The sequence below is a fragment of the Lissotriton vulgaris genome, chromosome 12, assembly GCF_964263255.1.
Source record: "Lissotriton vulgaris chromosome 12, aLisVul1.2, whole genome shotgun sequence".
In the NCBI taxonomy this organism is placed as follows: Eukaryota; Metazoa; Chordata; class Amphibia; order Caudata; family Salamandridae; genus Lissotriton; species Lissotriton vulgaris.
The window spans coordinates 244397334-244415366 of NC_141700.1; the positions used below are offsets into that span (position 1 = coordinate 244397334).

Genomic DNA, 18033 nt, shown 5'->3' on the forward strand with positions numbered 1-18033 from the left:
ATGGTGTTGCTTGCTTTCCAAAAGCTCTTCTAGAAACTGAAACTTCAGCATATTACAAAGCAACATTTAATTGTCCCTCAATCGCTCTCTCTCATCCCTGTTGTTTGGATGAATGTTATATCCTCTTAAAAGACTACCACTTCACATCTTAATATTTACATTTTTTTTCGTTTTTCCATTTTGTTTGATGCTGTAACATATATTAAAAAGCAAAAATAACCATCCACGAAGATCTTTGCTATCTAAATCAAAAAACTCTCTACCCTGCTTTCTAGCCTGAACCATGGACATGCCACACTGATGTCAGCTGTACCCCATGCAAAATGCCAGTGTTATAACAAGGCAAGAAGTACAGCTAGGGTGCTGCCAACATGAGTATGCCAGATTCCTTCTAGAAAGAGTCATTGTCAAGGGACTGGATAGCAAAGTATCACTTTCAATAGGGGGTGTCACAAATTCATGCACCCACACACTAATGATGGGAAAATATGCACAACTACCCTTAATTTGTATTTCCAGTATAACCTCCATTCCATGGTTTAGAACTTTGAGAGATTTGCCAAGGAAACTAGGGATAGGGCTTATTTGTACAATTCTGAAAAGTTGTGCTCAACACCAAAGAGCAGAATGAAAACTGCCTACTGGGATTCAATCTTGGTGAAAGAGGTGACTAGACCGGTGGGTACTCTGACCCTGGAATTTATTAACTTTAAACCGGTTCCGCTCTTCGAGCAAACTATTGATGAAATTGTTCCACCCCTTGCAGGTAAACTTTTCTACAATTTAGATACAAGACCCTACCCACCAAACTGTTTTGCAATAAGTGTCGTACTAATGCTCCCTTTGATGTTAATTGTCCAGCTCGTAAAGAAAGTCCTGAATCCTTAGTCCATTTGCTATTCTTTTGTCCCCATTATAAGTCTCTGAGGGGCAAGTGGATAATTCCCTTGTGTAAGCTAATCGGTCCTGGCCACTACCTTAATGTATTGGGAATTTTATCCAGATACTCGTAGAGTAATAGTTTTTGGTTTGGCCATATATTGGTAAGCTTTATGGATCAAACGCTCAAAATATATTGTATGAAATCTCTTTAATGTATCTTTTATCTGTATATATGGAAGACTTGTTTGCTTTTAATTATGGTTTTTATCTTTTTAGCCATCCTAACTTGTTTTTTTCTATGTACTTTTTAAGATCTTTGTGATTGAAATAAAGTTATGATGATGATGTATTTCCAGTATAGGCAAAGCTAAGCCACTGCCTATGTGATTGCAGTAGGAGAAGATGCCAGGGCCCTCGGCATTGCTTGGGAAACATTAATCCGCTTTACAGATGTGGAATTATGACATTTAAGAATTGATTGTGATGGTACAGTTGGCTGGTCATGAACAACTGGATGTTCAGTGAGTGATAATAGTAATTATAGGTTCTCTGAGTCAGTTGGGTTTTATTTGAAATGAGCATTAAATGCAGCATTCACTCACAATAATTTTGGCAAAGCCATCAAAATAAGATGATCATGCATTGTAGTTTGTTACTAGAAAAATGTAAGAACCAATCGAGTTAAAAAAGACATTAAGTACATTTAGCAGGGAGTGAATTAAGAAACGATTAGCTTAGTATCTCTTCATCAATGCTTGCCAGTATGATTGGGGAGATCCTGGAACGCACCAAGGCAGTAGAACAATGAAGAGGTGAGTAAAGTTTGCTGTTTGTGTTTTTCCCTGCTGTAACTCACTTCGCTTTCCTCAATAAGAACCATGCTTTCATATCGCACAGTCCTGTGCCGTGTCCAAGTGGCAGCTAACAAAGCAGTGAGAACTGGGACTGACTGAAAACCTACATGTCAGTTTCACGTCAGAATAAACATGTATATTTCATCGAAGTTCCCTATGAACATATTGATTGCTTTCACTTATAAAAGTGACACTTTGCTCTCACTGCCCTCAAGAGGACTCCGCGCAACATCAAGGTGACAGGCATGTGTGCAAATGTTTCATTTGTTCAATCATCTTCCAGGAACAAGGGTTTCTGAAAAGTCAAGTATGTTTGTCATTTATGTAAGGAACTTATATGTGAATTCGTTTTGCAGCAGTTAGGCCTTGCACACGTATCCTCCCATACAAAGGAGCCGTGTTGAGCATTAAAAATGCTTTGGCCACGAAGTGTTGATTTCGTGGTGGACTATGCGAGAGCTCCTTAGCTTGAGGAAGCAGAAGAGTTGTTTGTCATAGCACAGATCACTTCAAGAATAACTGATTTCAGGGCAAGCATTTTCAGGAAGAAAATTGGATACATAAAGCACAATATAATTTTCTTCTACAGTAGATCGGAATAGCTAATGTTGGTCAAATATGTTAGCGCCTTTGCAAACTGCAAATCGGGTCAAAAATCCGACCTGCTCATTTCCCCCCTACTGCTTGAGACAGTTTGCGTCGGTTTTTGATCATTTGACAATTAGAAATGGTAATTCTGTAACAACTTGAGTCTTGTTTTGTAATAGTCAATATGGGTTTTTGAGGAATCAGTTTAGGTCAAGTCGAAATATTGTGTGGGCAAAGGGGGTCATTCGCAACTACCTTTTAAGCATATTGTGGGCCTAAATCCTGCCATTGAAATTTGGATAAAGGAACAAATGTACTCGGGCATAGTCACAGCAATCCACTGTCAAAGTCAAATCTGAATTTGTTTCAAACCAGTTCAGGCAAATTCTTAGAGGGCACCATGACCTGCTCTTGCATTTATCATATTTGAAACTGCACATGGGCAAATGGTTGAAATGGTTTTCCACTGGCAAATCTTGTGGTGCTCAAATTCACTGACTTGAGTGCAAAAGGCACAGTAGAAACATAGGAAAGGTATTTTATGATTTGTATACAGTTAATGGTTGCAAACCATTTATGGGATTCCCACAGTCAAAAAGGAGTGATATTCACTTGCAGAGTGGAAGTGAGGGATACCTTTCACTTTGTTAATGCAGTAGGTAGGCATTTGAAGGATCACAAGCTGTGGCATGTTGATGGATATGTGCTGTCCCTTGCGGTAGCCCATCTTTGTATTCACATCCTATATGGTGCGATTCTCGGAAGAAATCCCGTCGTATTAATGTAAATGAGGCAGACTCTCTGAATCCTACCAAAAGGCCCTTTTCTTCTGCAGCGAATTAGTACATTTGTGGCAGCCCAACAGAAAGAAGGGGTTGCAACACTGCTGTGCAAATACAGGGGCTGTTTTATGACCCAATCTTTAATGCATCCGATCACTAATGTTTTATGGTACTGGCATATACATGCACAAATTTGGATGTGTTGTTATAAGCGTCTCATACTAAGGGACATTGTCCAGTTGGGCAGCAAAGGCGAGGCAGCATGACAACCTATGGACTGCCCTAGGACCACCAGTAAAAATAAAAAGAGATGATGACATCTTTGACCATGGTATAGCTTTTTAATTGTGAATGAACAACCAGAAACTCCTGAAGCAAACTTTGTGTATTCCACAATGAGACAATTATATACTATTGCCACATAGACACATTATAGCATGTGTGGAAATATATATATATATATCTCAATATCAAACTTCTGAATCCGCTCTGCCGTCCCTCTCTCAAAGAGCACAAACTCCTCCTCGCAAAATTATTTCATTCTCCTACTCCAATCTGCCATAACGCGTTTCGGCCAACAAGTGACCTTGCTCACATAGTGAGACGCTATACGATGACCAAATTTAAACAAAAACATGTGATCTCATCATGTGACATGTAAGAGCATAGGCATAGTAAACAGACTGTGATACGGCGTGATCCCGGCTGTGAAGCCGAAGGCACTTGATCATCTATTGCTGTATGCTTGAAAACAATTATGCTTTGGGTAAAAAAAATTATATATATATATATATATATGAATTGATATAGAATTTTTTTTTTAATACATGTTTAAATATATTTACCAAGTTTGAGATGTCATCAGTGATGTCACTGACCATGTCATGAATGATCTAATATGTGACATCATCAGCAGTGCATTGCGGGTGCGCAAAATATAGTTAGTCCAACTAAATATATAGGAGCAATTTCAATGGTTTTGTATGAGTGAAATGTCCAGTAAACTATAACACCCCTAAAACTTTTTTTGAGTGAATTTCAAAGGTTTTTTTAAAGCTAATTCCTAACTATATAAGGCCTGAAACCTATGGTTTTGTCAGTGAATATATATATATATATATATATATATATATATATATATATATATATATATATTAGCTCCTTTTTCTCCGTATTCCCCAAAGAAAACAAGAACTCGTGGGAGGAGGATCAATCGGTTTTATTACTGACCCTCTGAGCACCAGACGCGTTTCGGCTACTGCCTTTGTCAGTGGTACACTGACGCGCCATTTTTTCTGTTTTAAATATCCCCCGTGTGATACTGACATGTAAAGATGGAAATGGGACTACTTGCCCAACTTTCTCCGCCATATTGGAACTGTTATTCACACATTTTTACATACACTTTCATTGCGCCCTGGATGGGCTTTTGTCTTATTCACAATTTTTTATACAAATACTGAGTTTCAACTCCATTGTGCTATCAGGCCCTGGATATATATATATATAACGACATCGACGTGCCATGTACAGCGAGACAGACCGCCAGGAGGCGGCAGAAAATGTTTTCAAAAAACGCACACAGGCAAGTGTGACAAAGAAAAAACAAGATGAAACAAAAGGGTCAACAGCAACAGTAACAACTCTACAGCAAATTGATACGATTATTTGAAAGAGAAATTAGAAAGTGGTGGGAAGCCACGTCACTACAGAACTATGTAGAGGTGAAACGGGTGCCAAGGGGGCTGAGAGTGTATACAGTCCCAGCCTATGAGAACCCGGACCCCCAGCTTCTAGAGGAATGGGCAGAATACACAGGACATTTTTGTCAAGGACTGTTGAAACTACTAATAAAGTTTGCGTGGAGTGACCATGGGAAAACGCGCGAGGAAATAACAGAACTTGAGAAAGAAATAGAGGCATTGGGGGAGGACAGCAAAAGGCTAGAAGAACTAAAGGGTGCCATGACGAAACGTCTAAAAGCATATGAAGACAAAATCAGGAAACGGAAACAGGAAAAATTCGCAAGAGACGAAGGAGACTATGCAAGAGGCAGGGTACTAACGTTTGCCAAGCGATATGATGCTCAGGTGAAAGCATTAAGAGCGAATAAGAAGGCGACTACAGCAAGAGGAGAAGAATCGGGAGATACAACGGAATCCGAGGTCTCAGAGAATGAGGAGGCACGGAGAGATCGAGAAGCAGTACCAGCAGCAGATACACAACTCCCTTTTCACGACGAATATCAAATAATCAGAACAACACGACAACAAGGAGGCAGGGGGAAGCCCCCAGAACGACAACAAAGAAACGCCCACGCAGGGGAGCGGCGAGTGGAGAAAAAAGCAATTACTCGCCACCGATGACTCGCAGCGCCAGATACAACAAAAGGCGATAACATGGAATGAAGAACAAACACAAGACAACAACTTAACTATTGTGAATTTGAGTCAACATAATCTAACGGAGGAGGAAGCACATGTTTTGAAATTGGGTCTCTCCTTTTGCCCGTCCAAACCGCTAGAATACACACAAACTAAAATAGACCTTTATACATTTGCGAGGAAGCTAAAACTTCATAAATTCTATAAAATGAGACCACAGAAAACCACAGGTCCAACAAGAAGAACAGCAAGACAAGAAATCCGGGTAAAAGACATCCCAGCTCTGGAAGCCATGCAGGAATTGAGAGCAGAAGGAGCTAGTCAACCGGAAAATTTATCGCAAGTGTATATAGCACAAGAAGGAGGAAACACGAACTTCAAACCAGCATCAACATTTGTGCCCCAAATGCCCAGCGATAACATAGATCTCTTCATGGAATCAGTCTCTAAAGAACTAAGGAAAATTGAAAAAAGAGGTCCAACGAATAAACAGTGGAATTTAAAATGGAAACATCGTGAGGCGATAAAAAAACTTACAGAATGATAATAAACTGATAATAAAGCCCTCTGACAAAAGGGGGAACGTGGTTCTGCAGACGTATGAAGCCTACAATGAAGAGGCTCTAAGACAACTAGAGGACGAAAAGTGCTACCAGAAAGTGGGGAGGAAGGAATACCAAGAGAGCATCACAGAATGTCACGAGTTATTGAAAAAGTGGCACAGCAAGGGAATAATAGAGACAGAAGAATATCTGTACCTTCGATGCCTAAACCCCATAACACCATGTTTTTACCATCTACCCAAGGTGCACAAAGACAAAGAAAAGCCACCGGGACGACCAATAGTAAGTGCCCAAGGGAGTCTCTTGGAACATTTATCTATTTATATTGACTTTTTCCTGATTGACTATGTAAAGACTTTAAGGAGTTATTTGAAAGACACTAAAGACCTACTAAATAAATTAGAACAGCTCACCCTAAGAGAAGGAGATCAACTCATAGTAATGGACATAGCTAGTTTATACACTAGCATAGACCATGAACAAGGGATGAAGGCTGTAAAAAACATTCTATCTACAAGAGAGGCTAACTTCTTGGAACATAATGAAATGCTTTTGGAATTTCTAAACTTTAGCCTACAACATAACATCTTTCTGTACCAGGATCAACACTATAAACAGTTGGTAGGGGTGGCCATGGGCACAAGCTATTCTCCCAGCTTCGCTAATATTTTTGTGGGGTGGTGGGAGGAAAATGAGGCATGGAACCCTAAATATGCGGAGTGGACACAACACATATTAGTGTGGTACAGATATATAGACGATTTGTTGATTGTCTGGCGTGGACCAGATAAGAAGGCTAAGGAATATATAGAGAGACTTAATGTAAATACATACAATTTGCGTTTCACAAGTGAAATAAGTGACAGTAAAGTAAACTTTCTCGACCTGGAAATAAAAATAGCACGAGGGAAAATAACGACGCAGTTGTTCAGGAAACCCACAGCGGGTAACTCGATTTTGCATTCTATGAGTAGCCATCCACCAAAATTAATCCACAGCATCCCGTATGGGGAACTGCTGCGGATTAAACAAAACTGTACATCAGAGGAAGACTACCAAAAGAATGCACAGGAAAGCATAGAAAGATTCAAACATCGAGGGTATGGGGAGAGATGTCTGAAAGAAGCCCTAAAGAAAGTGAATAACATCTCACGAGTACAGACGTTGAAACCAAAATTGAAGGAAAATGACAAAGATGGAAAATTCAGATTGGTTACAACGTACTCGGAAGGAGCGGGGCTGTTAAGAACAGCATTGAGGAGAAACTGGAACCTGTTAACCACAGATCCAGTAATAGGCACAGACATACCAAAGCAACCAATGGTGACTTACAGGAAAGCAAGAGCATTAAGAAACACTTTGATGAGTAGTTACCTTGCACGTCCTGTGAGACAACCATTTGGGAAACCAATAGCAGGTTTCCACCCCTGTGGACGCTGTAAGGCGCGCAAACGAAGTAAGAAAGTCACGACTTACCAGGTGAGAGGGGAAGTTCGAAAAATCAAATCCTTTTTAACCTGCACAACACCTTATACAGTGTATTGCCTAGTGTGTCCCTGCGGATTACGCTATATAGGCAGCACTGTGAATCCCACGAAAATGCGCATTCTGGAACACCTCAGAGCCATAACGAACTGTGACCCATCATATCCAGTAGCCAGACATTACAAACAATATCATAAAAGTGATTGCGAGCTACTGGAATATTTTGCACTAGATCAGGTCCCTAATAACCCCAGAGGTGGGGATAGGCTACAAAAACTAAGGAGGCTAGAATCCAGATACATAATAGACATTGGGACGAAGAACCCGGGAGGATTGAATAGTCATGAGGAAATGACAGTACATTTAGGCTAGAAGGCAACTCCTAGGGGAAGTGTTGAGCAGAAGTGTATAGTTGCAGTTGACCCAGAGATATATATTTTATAAGAAACAGACTATGAAAGAAATGTACTTGTGTTTTAAATGTTATTGTGTATATGTCTAATATGTCTAATTCTCTTGTTTTCCTAATTTGGGTGTGGGTGTTAACAATATGATTTGCACAGAGTTCATCAAAGATGGAAAGAACAAACTGTTATGTAATAAACTGTTATTCACAGAAAAGCCCATCCAGGGCCTGAAAGCACAATGGAGTTGAAACTCAGTATTTGTATAAAAAATTGTGAATAAGACAAAAGCCCATCCAGGGCGCAATGAAAGTGTATGTAAAAATGTGTGAATAACAGTTCCAATATGGCGGAGAAAGTTGGGCAAGTAGTCCCATTTCCATCTTTACATGTCAGTATCACACGGGGGATATTTAAAACAGAAAAAATGGCGCGTCAGTGTACGACTGACAAAGGCAGTAGCCGAAACGCGTCTGGTGCTCAGAGGGTCAGTAATAAAACCGATTGATCCTCCTCCCGCGAGTGCTTGTTTTCTTTGGGGAATACGGAGAAAAAGGAGCTGAGATATGAGCGAGAATTGCCCCTCGCAACAAGGCACCCGTGCTTGAGTGCGCGACCTGGCGAAAAGAGGAAGCAATAATATATATATATATATATATATGCACAAATGCAGCTCTCTCACCAAACCAGCGCAGCAGCCGCCACAGCAATGATGGGAAAGAAAGCCACGCCACTCCAACGTCCGTTATGGGCTAAAACGATTTATTGAGCGCTCAAGGCCACCAGATCTTACGCGTTTCGGGCGTCCGCCCTTGTTCACAGATCGTTAGTCAGTAAGTTCACAATGGCTTAAGTACAAAAAGTTTTTCCCGGGCATTTTTTTCACAACCACGTGATGAATTGGCATAAAAGACACACTACATAGCTTAGGCTAAGGCAGTCTTTCTTCTGAATCAGTGCCATGATAGATATATACATGAATAGAATGACAGCATAAATGCGCTATTAAAATCACAATCAAAATACAATTCATTTTATAATAAAAATTAAATATATTGTAATCTATAAAAATATATATACATTTTTATAAAAGACATGTGAGTTGAGACACTGTGCAAATATCGCAATTTTAGTAGTGTTAGCAATTGATCACTAATACATAAATGGCATACTGTGTACAAAGAGAAAATAATGTCAAATCATTAAAATCTAATGCCAGTATGTTGCACCAATGCAGTCTCAAATGTATCAGACAATGAATTTGTCCGATGTGATATCAGCATGAATGCTTAGTGTATCGATTGTGATAGATTACGTATAACATGGTCACTGGATTACATCGTAAAATACGAAAGAGTTAAATGATTGCCTATAATCATGCCCCATTAGTCTGTGTCTAAAATAAGAGTGATAAAAAGGTTTTGGGAATGTGTGTGCCCCCCAGAAGGAAGGGAATAAAATAAAGGGAAAATTTATTTTTTGTAGTGAAATTTTTATTTCATTTTTTCTGTTTAATATCCAAATGTGAATAGGAGTAAGAGCTCCTTATCACTGTTCAACATGTAAGCCATGATGAATAAAATTGATTCAGTGAATATAATTCTAAACAGAAACTGAGTAAGAAACAGGAAAGATCGGCACTGGCATACTAACTGAAAGTAAGTATAAATTAACCAACAAAAGGACATTACAGGAACACATGAAGGTCTTCCGTAGTGTTAAGACCATTTGGAAAACGGCTATCCAGTTCAAGAATGAACTGAGATTCCAATCTCCTCAGCATGAGATCCCTATCTCCCCCCCTGATAGGTTTGGGTACGGAGGCTATGACAAAGTATGTTAAACAGTCAAGATTATTCTGGTGGATGGCTTTGAAATGACGGGCCACAGGATATGAGCTGTCGTTGTTCACGATGGCTCGAAGGTGTTGTAGGATTCTGACATGCACCTGTTTACCTGTGCTGCCTACATATCTGAGGCCACAGGTGCATGTCAGAACGTATACTGCAAAATCTGTTTTGCAGTTGTGTTTCCCCTTAATTTCCACAGGGTCAGGTCTAAAGGGTGTAGAGTATTTGGTGGTGTTAATCCCAAATTTACATGCTCTACAACTGGAACAACGGGTAAAGCCAGGCCTGGCCATCCAATTGTCTTGTTTAGTCAGTTCAGGAAAATCCCGACTGAGTTGGGTTCTCATGCTTGATCCTTTCCTATAGGTGATGTTAGGTCTATCCGCTATCCTGGGGGCCAGCACCAAGTCAGTTTTTAAGGCTGGCCATCTTAGGTTAATGATAGAACGAATTTTGCGTTCCTGTCTATTGAAAGTCAGAATCAATCTGGGTGTACTATTGCTTAATTCTGTACTTGCTTCAGAACTAGATTCTGCGCAGGATAGAAGAGATTCCCTGGGTCTGCAGTTGGCTTTTGCAATGGATTGCTTCAGAACCGATTCTTTGTATCCCCTTTCCCTGAATCTGTCAAGAGCTTCAGTAGCACAAAGTTGATAGTCCTCATCACTACTGCAAATTCGTTTCAGCCTTAACAGTTCTCCAAAGGGGATATTGTCGATGACGTGACGCGGGTGGGAGCTACTGGCATGGAGTATGCTGTTTCCAGCAGTACTCTTGCGATGCAGTTTGGTGCACAACTTGGAATTTCTCACAAAGACCTTAACATCAAGGAACTCCGCCTCTAATTCGTCAATGTGTGATGTGAAGTGCAAATTCTCATTATTGTTGTTAATTAATTGTATGAAATTCTCTGCATCAATTCGATCCCCCCTCCAAATAATAAAAACATCATCGATGAAACGCATCCAATGCAATACATTGTTGGACATAATGTCACTGAAAGTGACATTGAGTACCCGCTCCTCCCACCAGCCAACGTGTAAACACGCATAGCTGGGGGAGAAGCAGGCACCCATAGCCACTCCTCTCTGTTGTAAATATATTTCCTTACCAAACATAAAGAAATTGTGATGCAAGCACCAATTTGTCAATTCTATTAACATCTTGTTATGATTATAACAATTAATAGATCTGGTTCCCAAAAAATGTTCAAGTGCTCTAAGCCCGGCCTGATGGTTGATGCTGGTATAGAGTGATTCTATATTGAGGGTGATTAGTAATAGATCATCACTCCAGGGAACATTTTTGATTCTATTTAGGAAGTGAACAGTGTCTTTAATATATGATGGCAATGTTTGCACCAAATTTTGGAGGAAATAGTCAATGTATTCCCCAATGTGTTCAGCCACACTGGAGATTGCAGAGATAATCGGCCTCCCGGGCACAGGGCTCACCATTTTATGCACTTTAGGCAATAAGTATAGTTTTGGCAGTACAGGGTTTTCAACATTAAGAAAGTTAAATTCCTCTTTGGAGAGCATATTTTCCCTCCTCCATTTGAACAACAGTTTTTTAAGGCTTTCTTTTGATTCAATGTATGATTTCATGTTGGATTTGTTATAGCAAGTTCCATTATTGAGTTGTCGCAAGGCTTCGGCAAGATAGTCTTTCTGTGGCCAAATGACCACGTTGCCACCTTTGTCTGCCATGGTCACTATGATGCTCTGATCTTTATTTAGCTTTTTAACCAATGTAGTATAAGCTTGTTCTTGGTTACTTCTGTATCTTTTCTTGTGTTTTACTTTATGATACAGTTCTTTTAGATCCTCAATGACCATGTCATGAAATGTGTCTATTGAGTCACGAGGCATAACTGGAATGAAGGTAGACTTGGGTTTGAATGGACTTAAATTCATTCCTACCTGAGATATTTGTGCTGCTTGGAGTTCATCTTGGGTTGCCATTGCCTCAGCAGCCGGTACATCGTTTGTTGCCAGTTGATGCAGTGTTAGAAAGGCTCTTGTGTCTCCAGCTGGGACATCAAGAGAACTTGCTGCAGTTCCGGGCTGTTTGGAAGGGTTGTTCTTATTGCCATCCTTAATGTCAAAAAATTTCATAAGTTTTAATTTTCGAATGTAAAGAAAAATATCCACACGTGTTTTCGTATAGCTGAAGTCTGATACAGGACAATAACTAAGTCCCAAACTCAAGAGCTGGTTTTCTGCCTCAGTTAGTACGACGGTGGATAAGTTAATGATAGTGTTCTTTACTGTTTCTTTTTTCGCCAATACTGCTTCTTTTGTTTTTTTGGAGATTTTTTGTTTTTTGCGGCGTTCTCTTCGGCGTTTGTTGCGTCTTGTTTTGTTGCCTTGTTCTGGGGCTGCTGTTTCCGATTTCTGGGTCTCAGTGTTTGTATTCGGTCCGAGCATAAAAAATCAACTTCCTCCCCAAGATTTAAAATAGCCATTTCAGTCGTATCTGATTGCTCACTCCTGTTCTCCCATGATGAGCCGCTGGTAAGAGATTCGTTGTCACTATTTTCCAGCGTTGTGCCCATGCCAGCTGAGGTGGAAGCCGCTGCTGGGGTTTCAGCGGAGGATACAGGTTTTTTGGATGCCTGTTGTGCCAATCTCGTTTTCTTGGCGTTTTCATATTTCTTTGCGAATGTAAATATTCGCCCCTGGGCGTAGTCCTCCTTGTCACGGGCAAACTTGTAAATTTTACGATTTTTGATCTTCTCTTCTTGCTGTTTGAGGCGCTCATCGATCTCTTTGCGTAGTTTTTCAATTAGATCATTGGGTTCGAATGTGGCAAGGAATTCATTAATAGATTCTATTTCCTTCATTATGGCGTCCCTGTCAATTACAGCGTATTTAACAAGTAATTGTATTAACTTACTGGAAGAGTCAAGGTTGATTTGTCCCCATTCCTTTAGCATCTCCGGATTGGGATTTTCATAACTTGGAGCCAGGAGGATACGAAGGCCACGGGGCACCCGCCCCTCCTCCAGATACTTGCTGAGCGATTTGTGTTCCCACCACTTAGTGAGTTCCTGCCGCATACACTTCTCCAAACGTTTCATGGCCGCCCTGATTTTCTCTTCATCAGTATTTTCAATAGTAGTCGTCATGGGTTTGTTGGCTCCCTTTTGTTTGTTAGTTATAGTAGGGAGATTAGAATACAGCATGTCTGCCGCCGCTTCCCTGTCCTTCAAAGTTTCAGCTGACATTGTTACGGCGCCTTGAGATTGCTCAAAATACAGTTGATGCAGTTCAGTGTCGAACGTAGTTAGTTTCCGATCACTGACCGCCCAAGCCCGAGAACTCCTCCCCTCCGTCCGTTCGCTCACAATCACTCACCGCCGAGGTCAGTTAGTCACGCGTTGAACGACAACCATACAGGTCCGTTACCGCAGACGCTGGCGAAGTGAACTCCAGAGCCAGATCGGAGGTTGCAGCTTGAAAATTTCCTTGGAAGAAAACAGCACGTTTTGGTTGAACAGCTGCAGCCAATCTTGCGGGGAGTGAAGCGGCTTCGGAAGCAACCTCCTTCCGATGTAAAATGCACAAATGCAGCTCTCTCACCAAACCAGCGCAGCAGCCGCCACAGCAATGATGGGAAAGAAAGCCACGCCACTCCAACGTCCGTTATGGGCTAAAACGATTTATTGAGCGCTCAAGGCCACCAGATCTTACGCGTTTCGGGCGTCCGCCCTTGTTCACAGATCGTTAGTCAGTAAGTTCACAATGGCTTAAGTACAAAAAGTTTTTCCCGGGCATTTTTTTCACAACCACGTGATGAATTGGCATAAAAGACACACTACATAGCTTAGGCTAAGGCAGTCTTTCTTCTGAATCAGTGCCATGATATATATATAACCTACTGGCAGTCGCCAGTAGGTAGTTATAGTTAGGATTATTTTGTATAGGGAATTCGCAACATTCTATTGGGAATAACTTTGGCGCCGGTTGAGGAATCTGCCTGAAAATGTCCTCAAGTTTGCCTTGCGGTGCTCCGCTCCTTCCCTGAAAGTTTGGGGGGGATTCGTCAAGCGGGGGCCGAGATAAAAGGGGGGTCCCAAAACGGGTTTTCCCCATGTTAATTTCCATAGGGCGGTTGAACTCACTTTTAGCCCGAACGGCTGAATGGATTTCCACCAAACTTGGCAAAATTGTAGGGACTGGTAGCCCGATGTGCCTTTGCTATGTCTCAAGATATGTGCTCCAGTGGATTTTGAGTAATTTAGGTTCAAAAAAATATATATATCTATAAGCGCGCCCCGGTACGCGCACCGGGGCACGTACCAGCGCGCTACGCGAGTTCGCACGCGGAAAGCTGATTGGCTCTCGGGTGTCTGTCAACATTCCAAACAGTCCGGAGCGGCCGTCATCTTGTGTCTCGGTAGGATCGAGACACAAGAGGTGGCAAAAACAAAGGGGGAAATGACCAAAAGGGGGCAGAGTAGAAACCCCCTGACCCCCTAGGTTTGATGTGGGGGCCATAAAAGGGCCCGCGGGGCAAAAAAAACATTATTTTTTTTTCGATTTGCGCGGGGGGAGCGCCCGGTACGCGCACCGGGGAGCGTACCATAGGGAAAAAAGAATGACAGAGTTTTAAAAAAATTTAGCCTTTTTTTTTATAAATTGGAGGTAGTTCTAAAAAGAACTGGTTTTTTTCTTCTTTTATATTTTTTTTGAACATTTTGTACTTTTTTTGGCTTTTATGAACAATTTTATATTTTTTTTGTTATTTTTATGGGGAGAAGCAAAAAACAGGGAATTGTAAACGGCTCAACCGGAGCAAAAAAAATCTGGAAAAAATTAAGGTTTTTTGGGGCAATTGTGGTTGTCACCAGCACGGTTGATGAGTTTTATGCTTCGCTCACCATAGGTAATTGTTTTACCACAAAACATACAACTGATTTTGTATTGCCAAACTGGGGTTGTATGTTTGGGACCATCTCCCTTGTCTCTGGACCCGATGGAGTGGGTTGCTTACTTTTGGAGGTGCTGGGTGAAGATTGGGGAGGGTTTCTGGCCAGTTCTCGGACCTCTGCCGCAGCATAGTTGTTAGAGTGCCGGAGTTGCTTGTGGTGGATCATTGTGTTATTGCCAAAAGAGTATTTTTTGTTAGGGTTCGCCCTTGAAAGTTCAGTGCCACAGATTAGGCAAGTTACCCTTGGCGCATTTACTTTTTTGAGGTCCTTTGGGATTGAAAAAAACTCCCAGATAATGTGCTGCTTTGGCCTATATGGGGTATTATCTTCTGGCAGGAACCTCCTCCTCTCCTCCTCCTCCTCCTCCTCCTCTTCTTCATCTCCACCACTGTGGTGTTGTGGTGGTCCTCTTGGTGGTGGTGGTGGTGCAGGTGGTGGCTGAGATGCTCCTGCTGCTGCTGCTACTGAAGCCATTTTTGAGTACAAATTAGCAATAGCTCTGGAAACAGGTCTTCCTCACTCAAAGTACAAAGTGAGAATGAGGAAAAAAGGTGGGGGCTTTCAGCATTAGGAAAAAAAATTGTCCTGAACCAATGAAAAGTGTTATTTTCAGGTCACATGACCAGGGCTTTCATCATTTGGAAACGAAAACTGTCCTGTACCAATAAAAAGTGTTATTTTTAGGTCACATGACCCGACGCGCTTACGCAATGCGCCCAAGGGCGCGTCGCGTAAGCGCGTCGGATGGTTACGTAGCGCGATCGTATGCGCTCGAGTGCTTCCGGGTGCGCTTACACCGTGCGTATCACACGGACGCGGCTACGCGATACATCACGATGATGTTTTCGTTCGCGGCAATAGCGCTAACGGGACGCTCACCGGTACGCGCCCCGGGGCGCGCCGCAAGACTGTGCTTACCGGTGCGCTCACCGGGACGTGCACCGGGAGCGCTCCAGGGCAAAAAAAAAAACCATGAACAATATACATAAAAAAAATTGTATTACATAAATATACAATATAGGATTCATTATAAAAAAGATTACATTTCATAGCTATAGAAATTTGATATTAAAAAACCTTTGAAATTCACTGAAAAAAACATAGGTTTGAGGCCCTATGTATAGTTCGGAATTAGCATTTAAAAAACCTATGAAATTCACTGAAAAAACCATAGGTTTAACACCAGTTATAGTTAGGAATTAGCATTAAAAAAAACCTATCAAATTCACTGAAAAAACCATAGGTTTCACACCAGTTATAGTTAGGAATTAGCATTTAAAAAAACCTATTAAATTCACTGAAAAAACTATAGGTTTCACACCAGTTATAGTTAGCTGGAAATTTTACTGACATAAAACCATTGAAATTCCCACGTTATAGTTAGTTGGACTCACTATAACTTGCGCGCCTGCAATGCACTGCTGATGACGTCACATATTACATCACTCATGACATGGTCAGTGACATCACTCATGACATCACTGATGACACCATCCTTGTGACAGACTTACAGACCTCCTTTCAGTGTAATGTAGCCCTTGAAACACATATTCAAAAATAGAAACTAACATTTTCAAAAAATGGAGATACCCATACCAGTTACAACAACCAATTCAGTAATTCTACCATCTATATACACATCCACTCATTCAGCAACAGTTCTATATAGTCACTCATACATATACTCACTCATCATATGTAGTGATACACATATACATCCTGTTACACACCGACAGTCATCCAAAAGTTACTCACACACATACTCACACATGCAAATAAACTATTGAACATCCATTTATTTCCATATACAACTATACACACACTAGCACATTACTTCTAAGGAAACTTACACATACTTACTCTCTTAAACAATCACTTTTAGAAACACATACTTATTTAAACAGGAACTCTTTCAATCTCTCACTCTCACATATACTCACTTATATACATCAATACTCACATATACTACATTAGAAAATATGTAGTTACTCATAAAGACACTAGTGAGGCAGGCATTCACTCACTAACACACACATATACACACTCATCCACCCATACAGTCCTGCACATATGCTGTCTTCAAAACACATACAAACAGTGAGTCAGTCACCAACCCATGCAGCCACTTATACACAAAGTGAAACACTGATACATATATTTAAATATTTAAAAATGACTCGCTAATATATGTATTTAATAAGATAAACTTAATAACCCAGTTAACCAATCAATATTTTATTTAAAAAACATCCATTTACACGCTTATTTAAACAATTATTCTTCCATTGACCTTTAAAAATGCATATATAAAACATATTTATTTTTCAGAAAGACACACATTCACTGCATGGTGTCATCAGTGATGTCATGAGTGATGTCCCTGACCATGTCATGAGTGATGTAATATGTGACGTCATCAGGAGTCCAACTAACTATAATGTGGGAATTTCAATGGTTTTATGTCAGTAAAATTTCCAGCTAACTATAACTGGTGTGAAACCTATGGTTTTTTCAGTGAATATATATATGATTACAATCCGCACCAATGTTGAAAAACAGACTCCATTGGAAAGACTAAGCAAACTCAAGGTAGAGGTGAAGTTTTGTTTATTATGAGCCCAGCACCGCCATAAATATATATAAAAATGTTCTGATTGGCTGCTGACTAAAAAAAAGATGTTTAGCAGCCATTCCATGACTCGGGGACTCAGTACCCATGTTGTAGTAAGGAAAAAAGAAAAAACATACAGAGGGCCGTGGTAGGGATACCCCAGCTCCCTAGGCCTTTTGGGGTGCATCCCAGAGGAACACACCCTGATACCAACATCTATTTTGTTTTTGGTGGTCCTGCTGCATTGTTTTTTAAACAAAAAGGAGGCCCTGGGGTGACACTGGTCATGGGGAGTTGGCATATTAGTTAAAAAAAAATATATATATATATATATGGGTAAGGACCAAGGTACAAGAAGCCCCTGGGTGGACCCCATCTCCATGAGAGTGACACGAGTTGTAAAGGATCTCGGGACCCCATCCCAGGCCCTCAAAGGAAACCCCCAAAATGCGTGGCCTGAAAACCCCTCATGACCAGGGGAGCAAGACACTCACTGCTGCACCACGCCTGTATGGAGTGGGGAGGAAGGGTCCAGCTCCCATGCCAACCGGAGTGTGGTTGCAGGCGGAGAGCCAGCCGGGTAGTGCGAGAGAGGACTCTCCGCCCCACAAGTAATTTTTGTTAAAAAAAGTGTGAGACCAAGGCTTTCAAAACAGTATAATAGAAATGGTGCAGCAAAGCAGGAGTTGGCTCC

General features: G+C 41.0%; 1 protein-coding gene across 4 annotated transcripts in view; it reads left to right on the forward strand.

Annotated features, from left to right (window-relative positions):
- SMPD3 (sphingomyelin phosphodiesterase 3) overlaps window positions 1–18033 on the forward strand; it is a 976655-nt gene that overhangs the window by 493683 nt on the left and 464939 nt on the right. The gene's annotated exons all lie outside the window — the stretch shown is intronic.